Raw genomic sequence first — 13,898 nt, 5'->3', positions numbered from 1 at the left:
ATTGGCGAAAGACATGGATGAAGGTGAAAGGCATGCTACATAAACAATCAGCTGGATCTAGATCAGGCACGGGCAAACTCAGGCCCTCCTCCAGGTGTTTTGGACTTCAACTCCCACAATTCCTAACAGCCTCAGGTCCTTTTTGCTTAACCCTTTAATACAGTTCCTCAGGTTGTGGTGACCCCCAACAATCACATTATTTTCGTTGCTACTTCATAACTGTAATTTTATTCCTATTATGAATCATAATGTAAATATCTGATATGCTGGATGTATTTTCATTCACTGGACCAAATTTGGCACAAATACGCGATACGCCCAAATTTGAATACTAGTGGGGTTGGGGGGGATTGATTTTGTCATTTGGGAATTGTAGTTACTGGGATTTATAGTTCCGCTTACAATCAAAGAGCATTCGGAACTCCACCAATGATGGAATTGAACCAAACTTGGCATACAGAACCTCCATGATGAGCAGAAAATACTGAAAGGGTTTGGTGGGTATTGACCTTGAATTTGGGAGTTGTAGTTCATCTAAACCCAGAGAACACTGTGGACTCAAACAATGATGAATCTGGGCCAAACTTGGAATGAATACTCAATATGCGCAAATGTGAAGTTTGGGGAAAATAGACCTTGACATTTGGGAGTTGTAGTCGCTGGGATTTATAGTTCACCTAAGAACATTCAGAACCCCACCAATGATAGAATTGGGCCAAACTTTCCACACAGAACCCCCATGCCTTGAAGGGACACACTGGTGTGAGCCTCCCTTTTCTTTCATTATTGGGAACGGATGGAAGTCAGACGGTGCTAAATCTGGACTGTATGGAGGATGTCATACAGTGGTGAGATCCAGACTCTGAAGTTCTGCTGTGGTGGCATGTGCACGCTTTCATTTCAGGCGTCAGCATCCTGGGTACCCATCATGCACAGATCTTCTGATAGCCAAGCAAAGCAATAATGTGACCCACACGTTCTTGTGAAATGCTGCTTACGCTTGAAATTTCTCTCCAAGTGATACAACAATCGTCCTGAATCAATCTGTCAACCTTTTGCTTGTGTTGCTGTCACAGGACGTCCAACTCTTTGTTTGTCACGCAAGTCAGATGTTCCCATCTCAACATCTTTAAATTTATTCGCCCAACGACGCACATTACTCACATCAACAGAATCACCATCAACAGCTTGCATTCTCTAATGAATCTCCTTTGGAGTGACACCTTCTGCTCTCAAAAATTCAACGACTGCACATTGCTTAAGTCGCATTGACTGGCAGTCCATGCAGGGTTCCATACTTTGCACTTTAACAACACAACCGTTCAGTGCTAAGGCTTCCTGCCAAAATGGAACTGTAGGGGAGAGTCTACTGAACAAGCCAGGCCCTGCCGTATACCAGTACTGCCATCTGTGGAAGAGTTACAAAGGTGGAGGCATTACTTTTAATTCAACCCTCGTAATTTATAAAATCTGGGGTTTATCGTGTAAAAACTGAAATTGTCCCTTACCACTGACTCCCACAAAAGACCAATGACTACTATTTCAGATCAAGAGAGTGATGCCAAAATTTTGTAGACAAGCAGGTAAGTAGCTGGTCTAAATCCCCCAATGTTTCTCAACCTTCCAAATGCTGTGACTCCTTTAATACGGTTCCTCATGTTACCGTGACCCCCAACCATAAAATTATTTCAGTTGCTACTTCATAACTGTCATTTTGCTATTGACCAGGACTGTGGCGCAGCTGGCTTTGAGTCAGCTGCATTAAGATCACTACTGACCAAAAGGTCATGAGTTCGGAGTCAACCCAGGTCGGAGTGAGCTTCTGACCAATTTGTGTAGCTTGCTGTTGACCTTTGCAGCCCGAAAGACAGTTGCATCTGTTAAGTAGGAAATTTAGGTACCGCTTAGGTGGGGAGGCTAATTTACGACGCCATAAAAATCTCCAGCAAGCCTACAAAGAATCAGTGTCACAAATGGCCAGTGGGGCAACAGCTCCCCTGGTGGCCAGAATACCCTCATTAAAAAGTTGGAATGTTAAATAGCCTCTGTGTGTCTTTCTATATATGTTGTGTGTCTATGGCATTGAATGTTTGCCATGTATATGTACATTGTAATCTGCCCTGAGTCCCCTGCGGGGTGAGAAGGGCGGAATATAAATACTGTAAATAAGAATAAAATAAAATATTGTTATGAATCATAATGTAAATAAGGCTTCTTGCCAAAATGGAACTGTAGAGGAGTGTCTGCTGAACAAGCCAGTTCCTGCCGCATACCAGTACTGCAATCTGTTGAGGAGTTACCAAGGTGGAGGCATTACTTTTTTTCTGCTAAGGCTTCCTGCCAAAATGGAATTGCAGAAGAGAGTCTACTGAACAAGCCAGTTCCTGCCGCATACCAGTACTGCCATCTGTTGAGGAGTTACCAAGGTGGAGGCATTACTTTTTTTCTGCTAAGGCTTCCTGCCAAAATGGAACTGCAGAGGAGAGTCTACTGAACAAGCCAGTTCCTGCCGCATACCAGTACTGCCATCTGTTGAGGAGTTACCAAGGTGGAGGCATTACTTTTTTCTGCTAAGGCTTCCTGCCAAAATGGAACTGTAGAGGAGAGTCTACTGAACAAGCCAGTTCCTGCCGCATACCAGTACTGCCATCTATTGAGGAGTTACCAAGGTGGAGGCATTACTTTTTTCTGCTAAGGCTTCCTGCCAAAATGGAACTGTAGAGGAGAGTCTACTGAACAAGCCAGTTCCTGCCGCATACCAGTACTGCCATCTGTTGAGGAGATACCAAGATGGAGGCATTACTTTTTCTACTAAAGCTTCCTGCCAAATTGGAATGGTAGAGGAGTGTCTGCTGAACAAGCCAGTACCTGCCGCATACCAGTACTGCCATCTGTTGAGGAGATACCAAGATGGAGGCATTACTTTTTCTACTAAAGCTTCCTGCCAAATTGGAACTGTAGAGGAGCGTCTACTGAACAAGCCAGTACCTGCCGCATACCAGTACTGCCATCTGTTGAGGAGCTAGGTGGATGCATTTCTTTTCATTCATATGGCTAGTAAAATAGGGATGCCAGTTACTTACCTTGACTTTAACTTTTATGGTGGCTGTTTTGGAGTCTTGACTTGTAGAACTGCTGCAAATGAAATTCCTTTAAAAAGAAGGGGGGAAAGAGGCAGGTGTGCTCTCAAAAAGGGGAAAAAAGCCAGAAGGTAGACCATTTGTCACACCAAACAATGTAGAAGCGAGGAGGGGATATTGCTGACAAAGGGCAAAGAAGATGAAGAAAACAATGTGCTAAAGCAAACACAGCATCCAACAACAGTGTATTACAGCATTTAATGATCTGGAGGAGCCGAGCGTCTGACTTCCAAACCAACAAGGGGGAAGAGAAGAGTCTCAGGCTGGAACAAGGTGGTTTCTATTGGATTAGAGTACACATTTTTCAGCAAAAATGCATTCGGGGTGGTAGCCAAAGGGCTCTTCCTGACACTAATGAGACAGGTTCCTATGGTTAGCAGATGCCTGCCAGCCGAACGGGGCTCAGCAAGCACGGCTGTCCTTCGGCTGCCAAAATCACCTTGCATCATTTGATGGTACCTATACGCCTGTTGAGCAATTGAGGGGTTTGTTACAGTAATGTGAGGCTCTACCTTCCAATTCAGAAGTCTGCCATTCAAACAGCCTCGTCTTGCCAGGAACGGGGCTTTTGCTTCTCCCACGTCGGGAATAATTCTTTCTTAACACAGAAATGCTGGAACACTCTGTTAGAGCATGTAAAAATCAGTTGGTGAGTGTGTTAACTGAAAATTGCAAAGCATGAAGCTGATTGGTTGTGCCATGCCCAAGAGGCTAGCTGAGACTGGGAGTTTTGGCAACAGTTACATATTTAGGCCTTAGCTGCGTAGGAGCTAGCAGAAAGACAGTTCTTGCTTCTGGGCTGCTGGAAGGAGATCTTCCATATGGACACCTAAAGACTATTTGTGTTGCAATCCAGATCAGGAAACAAGACCATAAGATATTAATTCACCACACTTGACTGTAGGAAAAACAATCCTTTTTTATTGATAAAAAATGGTTACAAAATAGAGGAAAATACAAAGTCCAAAAAGCCACAGTAAAATTCAGCAGTCAGGAATATCTATGAACTAGATCAAAATTCCAAAAGCAACACTAGAAAAACCTGGAACCTGTTAGCATCTCACTAATTGTACTTGGAAACTAGAAGCCTCTGGGAATGAAGGCCATGGGAGCCAGGAAATCTGCCAAGGTAATGCCTCAGTCTAAACGATGCTTGATCTAACGAGAGAGCCCGGGGAGAGACACTTAAAACTAAAGAAACTGTTTCGAGACAAGCCTCCAGGCTTTGAAGCCTGTGCCTCCCTTTCCTTTAATCTGCTTGACCTTCGCAGACTCTGCGATTCACTCCTATTTTTCCAAATCTGTCCTTTTCTATCCTCATTTAAAAAGGCAGGTGCTAGCTCCTCTGGAGAGCTATCATCGCTTGATTCAGAAATATTCCCATCTGGATGTGTAGTTTCACTTTCCAAGCCAGTGACCTCAGAATCAACAGTTTCGACAGTTTCCAAACCATCAGGGAAAACTACATGTTCAGTAGCCTGTTCAGTTGCATCAGGAAATACAATCAGAGAATCAGGTTCAGGTTCACACGCAGGTTGAACCCCAACAATTTGAATCTCTCTCAGTGGACATAGTGTGGGTCAGTGCAACTGTTCGCATGGCTGTATATATGTTGCTCTGCATTACAAAGAGTAAACTCTATTTCGCAGATAGGTTAGATCCTATCTATGTCATTTATTGTATATATTTTATGTTCTTATGTTTTTGATTTTGTTATACCTTGCCTTGAGCCATCAGGAGAGGCGGGCAATAAATAATAGTAAATAATAATAATAATAATAATAATAATAATAATAATAAATTTTGTCAGGAGCAACTTTAGAAACTGCAAGTTGCTTCTGGTGTGAGAGAAATGGCCGTCTGCAAGGACGTTGCCCAGGGGACATCTGGATGTTTAACCATCCTGTGGGAGGCTTCTCTCTTGTCTTCGCATGGGAAGCTGGAGCTGACAGATGGGAGCTCACCCTTCTTCCCAGATTCGAATAACCAGCCTTTTGGTCAGCAGTTCAGCCAGCAGAAGGGTTTAACCCATTGTGCCACCAGGCCCCAATAATAATAATAATAATAATAATAATAATAATAATAATGGCAGTTTCTAGCAAAAATTGAGAGCCAAATTATTATTATTATTATTATTATTATTATTATTATTATTAAACTTTATTTGTACCCCGCTAGCATCTCCCGAAGGACTTGATGCGGCTTACAAAGGTCAAGGCCTCAACACAACAACAACAGACAATAACAATACAATGCAAAGCAAATTAAAAACATAAGCAATAACAAAAACAAAACATTACACTATTACGCAATAAAAACCAGGGCCGGGCCAATGAAGGGTACAGGTTAAAAAGTGCTGGGTGTAAGAGGTGATATGTTGGGATTCTGGGCAAGTGCAATGTGCAGAGAGTGTTAAACTCTAATAAAGTGCTTCTGGGACATAGTGCTGGAGGTTATCCTATTCAGGAAAGGCACATCGGAATAGCCACGTCTTCAAGTTCTTCCTAAAGACTGCCAACATGGGTGCTAGTCTAATGTCTTTGGGGAGGGTGTTCCAGAGTCGGGGGGCAACCACAAATTGACAAAGAAAAAACGTGGCTGTGGCTCACAAATGGAACTCCGAAAAAGGAGACAAAGGAGGGCCTGATTCTGGCAGCCGAAGAACAAGCCTTTAGAACCAATGCCACCAAAGCCAGAATTGAAAAGTAATGACAGATCCCAAATGTAGACTCTGCAAGGAAGCAGATGAAACAATAGATCCCAACCTCAGCTGCTGCAAGAAGATCGCGCAGACAGACTACAAGCAGAGGCACAACAGCGTTGCTCAGATGATTCATTGGAACTTGTGCCACAAACATCATCTGCCTGCGGTAAAGAACTGGTGGGATCACAAGCCAGAAAAAGTTACAAAGAATGAACACGCCAAACTCCTCTGGACTTCCGGATTCAGACAGACAGAGTTTTGGAGCACAAGACTCCTGACCTCATGATCGTATTAAACAACAAAGTATTGCTCAGATGATTAACTGGAAGTTGTGCCACAAACACCATCTGCCTGCGACAAAGAATTGATGGGTTCACAAGGAAAAAATTACAGAAAATGAACACGCCAAACTCCTCTGGGATTTCCGGATTCAGACAGACAGAGTTTTGGAGCACAAGACTCCTGACCTCATGATTGTATTAAAAAACAAATTATGGATCATCGATGTCGCAATCCCAGGTGACAGCAGGATTGCAGAGAAACAACTGGAAAAGCTGACACGATATGACCCCAGAGATCCCAGAGATCCCTCCGTTCTGAGGACCAAGATCTATTAGAAATTCCCAGGGTCAAGACCTTGCATCTAACAGCAACCAGACGCAGAGCCTTCACAGCAGCGGCACCATCACTCTGGAATACTCTGCCACCTGAAGTCCGTGCCTTGCGGGACTTACCAGTAAGACATACCTGTTTCGACAGGCTTTTAATGTTTGATACTGCTGTGTTTAAATTGTTTTAAATTGCTTTTAAATTTTGTTAGATTTTAGCCATTCTTGTAAGCCGCTCCGAGCCCCAGGGGAGTGGCGGCATATAAGTTCGAATAATAAATAAATACATAAAATAAAGATTGAACTGGCACAAGCCAGTCAAGGTGGTCCCAGTGGTGATCGGCATACTGGGTGCAGTGCCTCAAGACCTTGGCCTGCACTTAAACACAATTGACATTGATAAAATTACCATCTGCCATCTGCAGAAGGCCACCTTACTGGGATCTGCATGCATTATTTGCTGATACATCACACAGTCCTAGACATTTGGGAAGGGTCCGACGTGTGATCCAATACAACAGCCAGCAGAGTATCTGCTGTGGACTCATCTTGTTGTGTTTCTAATGATGATGATGATGATGATAATTGTAGGTCTCCAATTATGAGAAGGCAAGATTTGTTGGCTTTGAGGGACTTTAAGTTGGCATGAGGAAAGGGCTGCCACCTACCACCCCAATCTTTCTGCTCTATAGACGCCCTTCCTCCTGTTTCCTGCTCATGGAAACAGCATTCGATCATCTTTCTTTTGCTGCTTGCAGACACAAACACCCAAATAACCACATCATCAGGAGGCTGAACAAGCTTGGCAGCACAATATATTTGGAGGCATTAATAATGAAGCTGGGTATATACATTACATTCATTCACCTGTGTCACCAGCTTGCTGTAAGCGGCACATTACCGAGCCACATTTTGCAATGCTCATTAAGTGGCCGGCGGGCTAATTATATAATTAAAAGAAGATAATTTCCTACGTTAGTCCAAAGGCCATTATTAAGCTCTTTTTAATTGAATGGGTCCTTGGGTATGTGTAGTTGTGTATGTTTTTTAAAAAAATACCCATTCATTGTGAGTCATTTCCAAGGACGGTAAATAAAATTTGGTGGCACAGGAGCAAAGGAGAGGCTGCTGATGGATTTGGGGCTTGATGGGCTTAGCTTATGTCTTTTCATAACATAGCCTCGGTATGAAAACAAATTGATTTTCCAAGGATACCATAATAACTCAAGTGCAAATCATACGGCCCATAATGGCAGAAGCGTTCTAAACTGGCATGAATCCAAAGAGGCTGAGGCTTTGGAAAGTTTGATTTTTTAGAAAGTAAGTTCAACATGCATCCTATCTCATCCTGTAAGCCAGGGGTGGGTCAGTAGAATTGAGCAGCCACTGCATTAGCTTTACAGTGTTCCCTCGCAACTTTGTGATTCCCTTTTTGCGGACTCACTGATTTGCGGGTTAATCCACACAAGACAGAGTTACTCCTGGTCAGTCCAAAGGCTGAACAAGGCATGGGGTTACAGGCTATGTTGGATGGGGTTACACTCCCCCTGAAGAGCTCCTGCTGTTAGCTCTAGCTTCTGGCAATCTAGCAGTTTGGAAACATGTGAGCGGATTATTAGGTACTGCCAGAGGCGGCCCTAGGTAATTTTCAACGGTAAGCAAACAGTATTTTGGCGCCCCCCCCAACCAATCATTGATATATATATTCTGTTTGTCGTGGGAGTTCTGTGTGCCATATTTGGTTCAATCCCATCATTGGTGGAGTTCAGAATGCTCTTTGATTGTAGGTGAACTATACACCCCAGTAACTACACTTGCCGCACTTTCACCCTTGCCTGGCCCGCTTTGGGTGCGGAGGCGTGCCTGAAGACCCCGGTGTGTGCACCAAAGGTCACCTCTTCTCCTGACTTTCTCCTCAGCCATTTGGAACAAGAGAGAGAGAGAGAGAGAGAGAGAGAGAGGTGGAGATGCCCACCTTTCCTGAAGGTAGGCGCAAAAACAAAGGAGGGAGCGGAGGTGGGAGATACCTCCAGCCGGAGGGGCTCTCTCTCTCTCTCTCTCTCTCTTGGTCCCAATGGCTGAAGAGACAGTCAGGAGAAGAGGCGACTTTTGGTGCGCACGCTGGGTCTTCAGACACACCTCCGGACCCGAAGCGGGCCAGGTGCGGCGGCTCCGCCTCCTGGCCCACCCGCAAATTGGGGAGAGGAGAGGAGTTGGTGGAGCGCCGGGGGATCAGGAAAGGGAGCCGGTCATGGGGAAGGGATCGAACGCGGAGAACGATTGATTGCTGGCTCTGCTCACGCACCTGGTGGCCGGGTGGAGGAGGAACGAGAGGGGCTAGGCGAGGCTCAAGGGCCCGGCCCCTTTGGGAAGAGGATCGCCCTGCAGTGAGGCAAGAAAGCCGAGGCTCCCCCCGGACTGCTAGGGCTGTTGTGAGCTGAGGGGGCGCTCCTCAAGTGGCGGTCAAGGGGCATTTACAGAGGCGCCTCTGCGCCCCTGGCAAAAATAAGTGTTCTGCGACCGCTTACTTCGCGTAATGGATGAGCCGCCCCTGGGTACTGCCTTGGTGGGAAGGCAAAAGGTGTCCATGCAGCATGACCAGGAGGGTTTACGATCAACAGGTTCCTCGGCATGGAAAAGTGGAATAAGAGCACTTCCCCATGGCCACAGTTGACCATCACCTCTACTTGCCGGAGATAGAAAGGGACGTCTTTGCGTTTTTTTGGTGTATTGTATGTCATTGTTCACTGTAAAAAGGGCATTGAATGTTTGCCTATATATGTGTATGCTGTAATCCACTCTGAGTCCCCTTGGGGAGATAGAGCGGAATATAAATAAAGTCTATTATTATTATTTTGCCAGGGAAAAAGGAATGATTTCATGGCTTTATTAGAGACACCAAAGGGATTTTTCAGCAGTCTTGTCAAAGGAGAAGCCAAACTGATGGATTTGAGGAATGGCAGGTAGAGAGAGGTAACTTATTATGGCATGAAAGCAAGATGCTTCTCCAGCAGAGCTCAGCAGGAATGCTGTTTGGCCAGGAAGGCAGCAGCGGGGAAATCACTTCGGAGGAGAAGAAGAAATGAAAATGGCTCTGATTTGAATTTGGGGTGTGGACAGCAATGTTATTTCCGTGGGGTATATTGCACATAGGTGTGCTGTTCATGGGCTAAATCCAGTTCAGATCCAGGGCTCAATAACCTGAATTTGCATCTGGGTTATTTCTGGTAAGAAAAAAAAACCTTAGACTTGCCAACTCCTCCTACACACTCATTACAGCAAAGATATTATGGAAGCGAGCGCAGCATTTTTCTGAATGAAGCACAGAGTATTTGAGGATCGGGACATCCATAGAGATACCAAAGTGCTTGTTTATAAAGCTATTGTCCTCCCAACCCTCTTATATACCTACGAAACATGGATGTCACATGCAACTCCTGGAATGATTCCATCAGCGTTGCCTCTGAAAAATCCTGCAAATTTCCTGGGAAGACAGGCGGACAAATGTCAGCATGCTGGAAGAAGCAAAGACCACCAGCATTGAAGTGATGCTCCTCCACCATCAACTCCACTGGACCAACCACGTTGACCGAATGCCTGACCACCTTCTCCCAAAGCAGTTGCTCTACTCCGAACTCAAGAATGGAAAATGGAATGTTGGTGGACAGGAAAAGAGATTTAAAGATGGGCTTAAAGTCAGCTTTAAAAACTGTGGCAGAGACACTGAGAACTAGAAAGCCCTGGCCTCTGAGCACTCTATCTGGAGGTCAGCTGTGACCAGCAGTGCTGTAGAATTCAAAGAGGCATGAATGGAGGGCACAAAAAGAGACTGAAAGATTTAAAGTTGGGCTCAAAACCAACATAAAAACTCTGGCATAGACACCGAGAACTGGGAAGCCCTGGCCCTTGAGCGCTCTAGCTGGAGGTCAGCTGTGACCAGCAGTGCTGTATAATTTGAAGAGGCATGAATGGAGTGTGAAAGAGAGAAATGTGCCAAGAGGAAGGCGCATCAAGCCAACCCTGACCAGGACTGTCTTCCACCTGGAAACCGATGCCCTCACTGCGGAAGGGAGAACATGTGAGTCAAGAATCGGGCTCCACAATCACCTACGGACTCACCGCCAGGACACCGTACTTGGAGGGCAATCTTACTTGGACAATGAGGGATCACCTAAGTAAGTAAGTATGGAAGCCCTCACTGGTGTAAGTTTCTGGAAATTATATTGCATTTCCAAACTCTCTTGAGAAGTTGAACTATGACTTCTATCCAAAGGTAAGAAACAGAAGTCTCAGAGAAAACCTTCGAGGCTTCTCCATAAGAGTTAACGTCAGCATTATCTAATAGATGAAGTATCAAGAGTGGGAAGCGAAAGATAAGTGTGGGGAGAAATAAAGGAAATTCTAGACACGCTTATACACCATAATCAGTCCTGCAAAAATACATTTGTAAGCGTTCTTTCTTTAGAGTTTCTGGGTCCCAGAAGGCCGAGGTGATGGATGGAGGCGAATGGCTGTGTGTATTCGACGGTGCGCCACCAATCAATAAGGGAAACCTGCGAGGTACCCCTGGCTCTGCTATTGGCTTCGATATTTTATTCCACAATATGATGGGTGTTTGTTCAGTTCCACCTGCCACACACCACACTCACACACAAGATTGTTTTATTCCTCCCACAGGGTTTCCTTGAGAAATGAGGTTTTAATGATAGATTAGGAAGGGAGGGCAGCCGCGCATGGCTCAGCGCTCCCCTAATTATTGGTATTGTCACCAGCCCTTTCAAATGGAATATGCTAAATAACCCTTGGTGTACCACAACTTTTATGTCAATGACAGGATATCAGCTGCTGAGTTATAAATCCATTCTGTCTCATTTCCATGTCAGCCCACCACTTCCAAATGCACCGACCTAGGAATCTTGGCGGATGATTACAGCCAAAGAGAAAGCTAACCTCAAACTTTCTTCCCTTTGGATCAGAAGTGGAGTTCTACAGGAGTCTGGCAAGAGAGATCCATCACCCTGAGGTCTTTTTAAAACTGCTGTATGACCTGCCTTGCTTTCCTTTTCTCCATTCAGAGCCCCTGTCTGCTGCGTTTTCAGATGCTCAGGCTGCCAAGCAACACACTCAGATGTGGTTGCCGTGGGTGAATTGCTCATCCAGGAGACATTAAAGGCACATTAAGGTCCCTGAATTGCTCCAGGCCAAAGCATCATTACAGGCTCATTCACACTAATCAGGTAGCAAACCCACTGCAGCGCGATGGCGGAAGAGCGCGTGCCAGAGCAATTGGGTTGAACAAGCTTTACGTGGTCAACGAAGCGTCCATCATGCTGGCCGGGGAATCTTTGGGCAAGGAGATCCCCACGAGGCCTTCTTTCCAACTAAGTGCACCTGTCACCTCAATGACACTGTAATTGCCCTGCCCAAAGCCTAAGAAAGTTACTTATCAGGTCTACAACTCCCTGGATCCCCAGCTATCAAGGTTGCAGGAAGACCTAAGACATGATAATCAAAATGTCTCCAAGCTCAGTTTGTACTACTTTCCAGAGTAAGAGAGACATCAAACTGAAGTCGAACATGACCCCTCCCAATAAAAGATAGTAACTTATAGTTTTGCTAAGGACAAGGACACCAGACTGGATAATAAGGGTTAAGCCTTGGTCAATTTGCCAAGACACCAACACCAACATCACCACCACCACCAACAACAAGAACCCTTCCCATGTTAGATAGTGTGTATCATTTAATCAAGGTTTTTATGCCCTATTTTCATATATTTATAGCAGAAGGTAACAGATTTGTTACTGAGAAACCATCTCCCTTTACACTTACTTACTCTCTTGAACTTCTATGGGACTTTTTTCCCTTCTGAAGGACTCTTTTGCCCCACATCATAGAATCATAGAATCATAGAATCAAAGAGTTGGAAGAGACCTCATGGGCCATCCAGTCCAACCCCCTGCCAAGAAGCAGGAATATTGCATTCAAATCACCCCTGACAGATGGCCATCCAGCCTCTGCTTAAAAGCTTCCAAAGAAGGAGCCTCCACCACACTCCGGGGCAGAGAGTTCCACTGCTGAACGGCTCTCACAGTCAGGAAGTCACAGTCAGGAAGTCACAGTCAAGGACTCTCTTTCCCATTATGGACACATTTTCTTCTATTGACCTTCCTATATATATATTATGAACCATGGACACATACTGAGCCATGATCAAGGCTCTTATCAATGTCTATGGGACTTTGGTGGGAGGGATAAGTGGGTATATTTTCTACACTATGGTTTCTATATTTCTCCCTGTATACCTGACCTTTACTTGACCCTTCTGCCCTATTCCCTTTTATTAAAAAATGTATAAAAATATAAGAAGCCACTCTTTGTGACCCTGGAAAGAAGGAAATCCTCTGTTGAAAAGAACCTTATCAAAAGACTTATTTGCATGAACCATACAATGGGAAGCCACCCTGGGGCTCGGAGTCAGTCCTCCCAGTGGATGGTGCCCACTTGGCATTGATGATCATATCTCAACAGGACAAAAGGGCCTTAGAAAAGCCACAATTTGTCCTGATCTGTTCTCTCCGTTATCTTCCAACCACCAAAACTACAGCCAGGATTACCCCATTGTCTCCATATCTCAGCTCAAGAAAAAAACGGATCCTGGCCACCTCGCCAGACATCAATGTTTATTACCACCCATCAAAGACAATAGGCTGGCTGGCTAAAAGGCCCCCTGAGGACTCGCCGACCACATGGACACCACATATTTCCATAATCCACTCAAGTTCTCATTGTTTCCCTCTCGTCAGCTGCAAAAGGTCACCTTACTGGGATCTGCATGCATTATTCACCGATACATCACACAGTACTAGATCCAATACAACAGCCAGCAGAGTGATCTTGTCTGCTGCGGACTCATCTTGTTGTGTTTCAAATAATAATAATAATAATAATAATAATAATAATAATAATAATAATACATCACACCATCCTAGATGCTTGGGAAGTGTTCAGCTTGTGATTTATGATCTTGTTTGCTGTGACATACTGTGTAATAATAATAATAATAATAATAATAACAACAACAAAAACAATACAATGGAATTACTGGTGTCATAAATCCCTAAATCAACCAATGCAAAGTCATGGAGTCTTATCCTCCCCTGAAGACCTAGTCCAAAGCCAACTGCTATATCCTCTTGATCACACTGTGATATTGCTCAGGCATTTATGTCCTGGCTTTCATCTGCAAAAAGTGAAAAGGTTTGCAATGCAAAATCCTGAGCTTTAAACGAAGCTGTTAGATTTTGTCTTTTTACATATTGGCGCGAGGTATGGGGCACCACCAACAAGCAGTAGGTCTTCCAGGTGTTTAAAAATTGATCTGGATCTCCATATTAAGTAGGTACAAATGAGCAGCAGGGTCTTAGAGCTGCAAATGATTAATGC

The sequence above is a fragment of the Anolis sagrei genome, chromosome 9, assembly GCF_037176765.1.
Source record: "Anolis sagrei isolate rAnoSag1 chromosome 9, rAnoSag1.mat, whole genome shotgun sequence".
Classification (NCBI taxonomy): Eukaryota; Metazoa; Chordata; class Lepidosauria; order Squamata; family Dactyloidae; genus Anolis; species Anolis sagrei.
Note: the sequence above shows the minus strand (reverse complement) of the source record.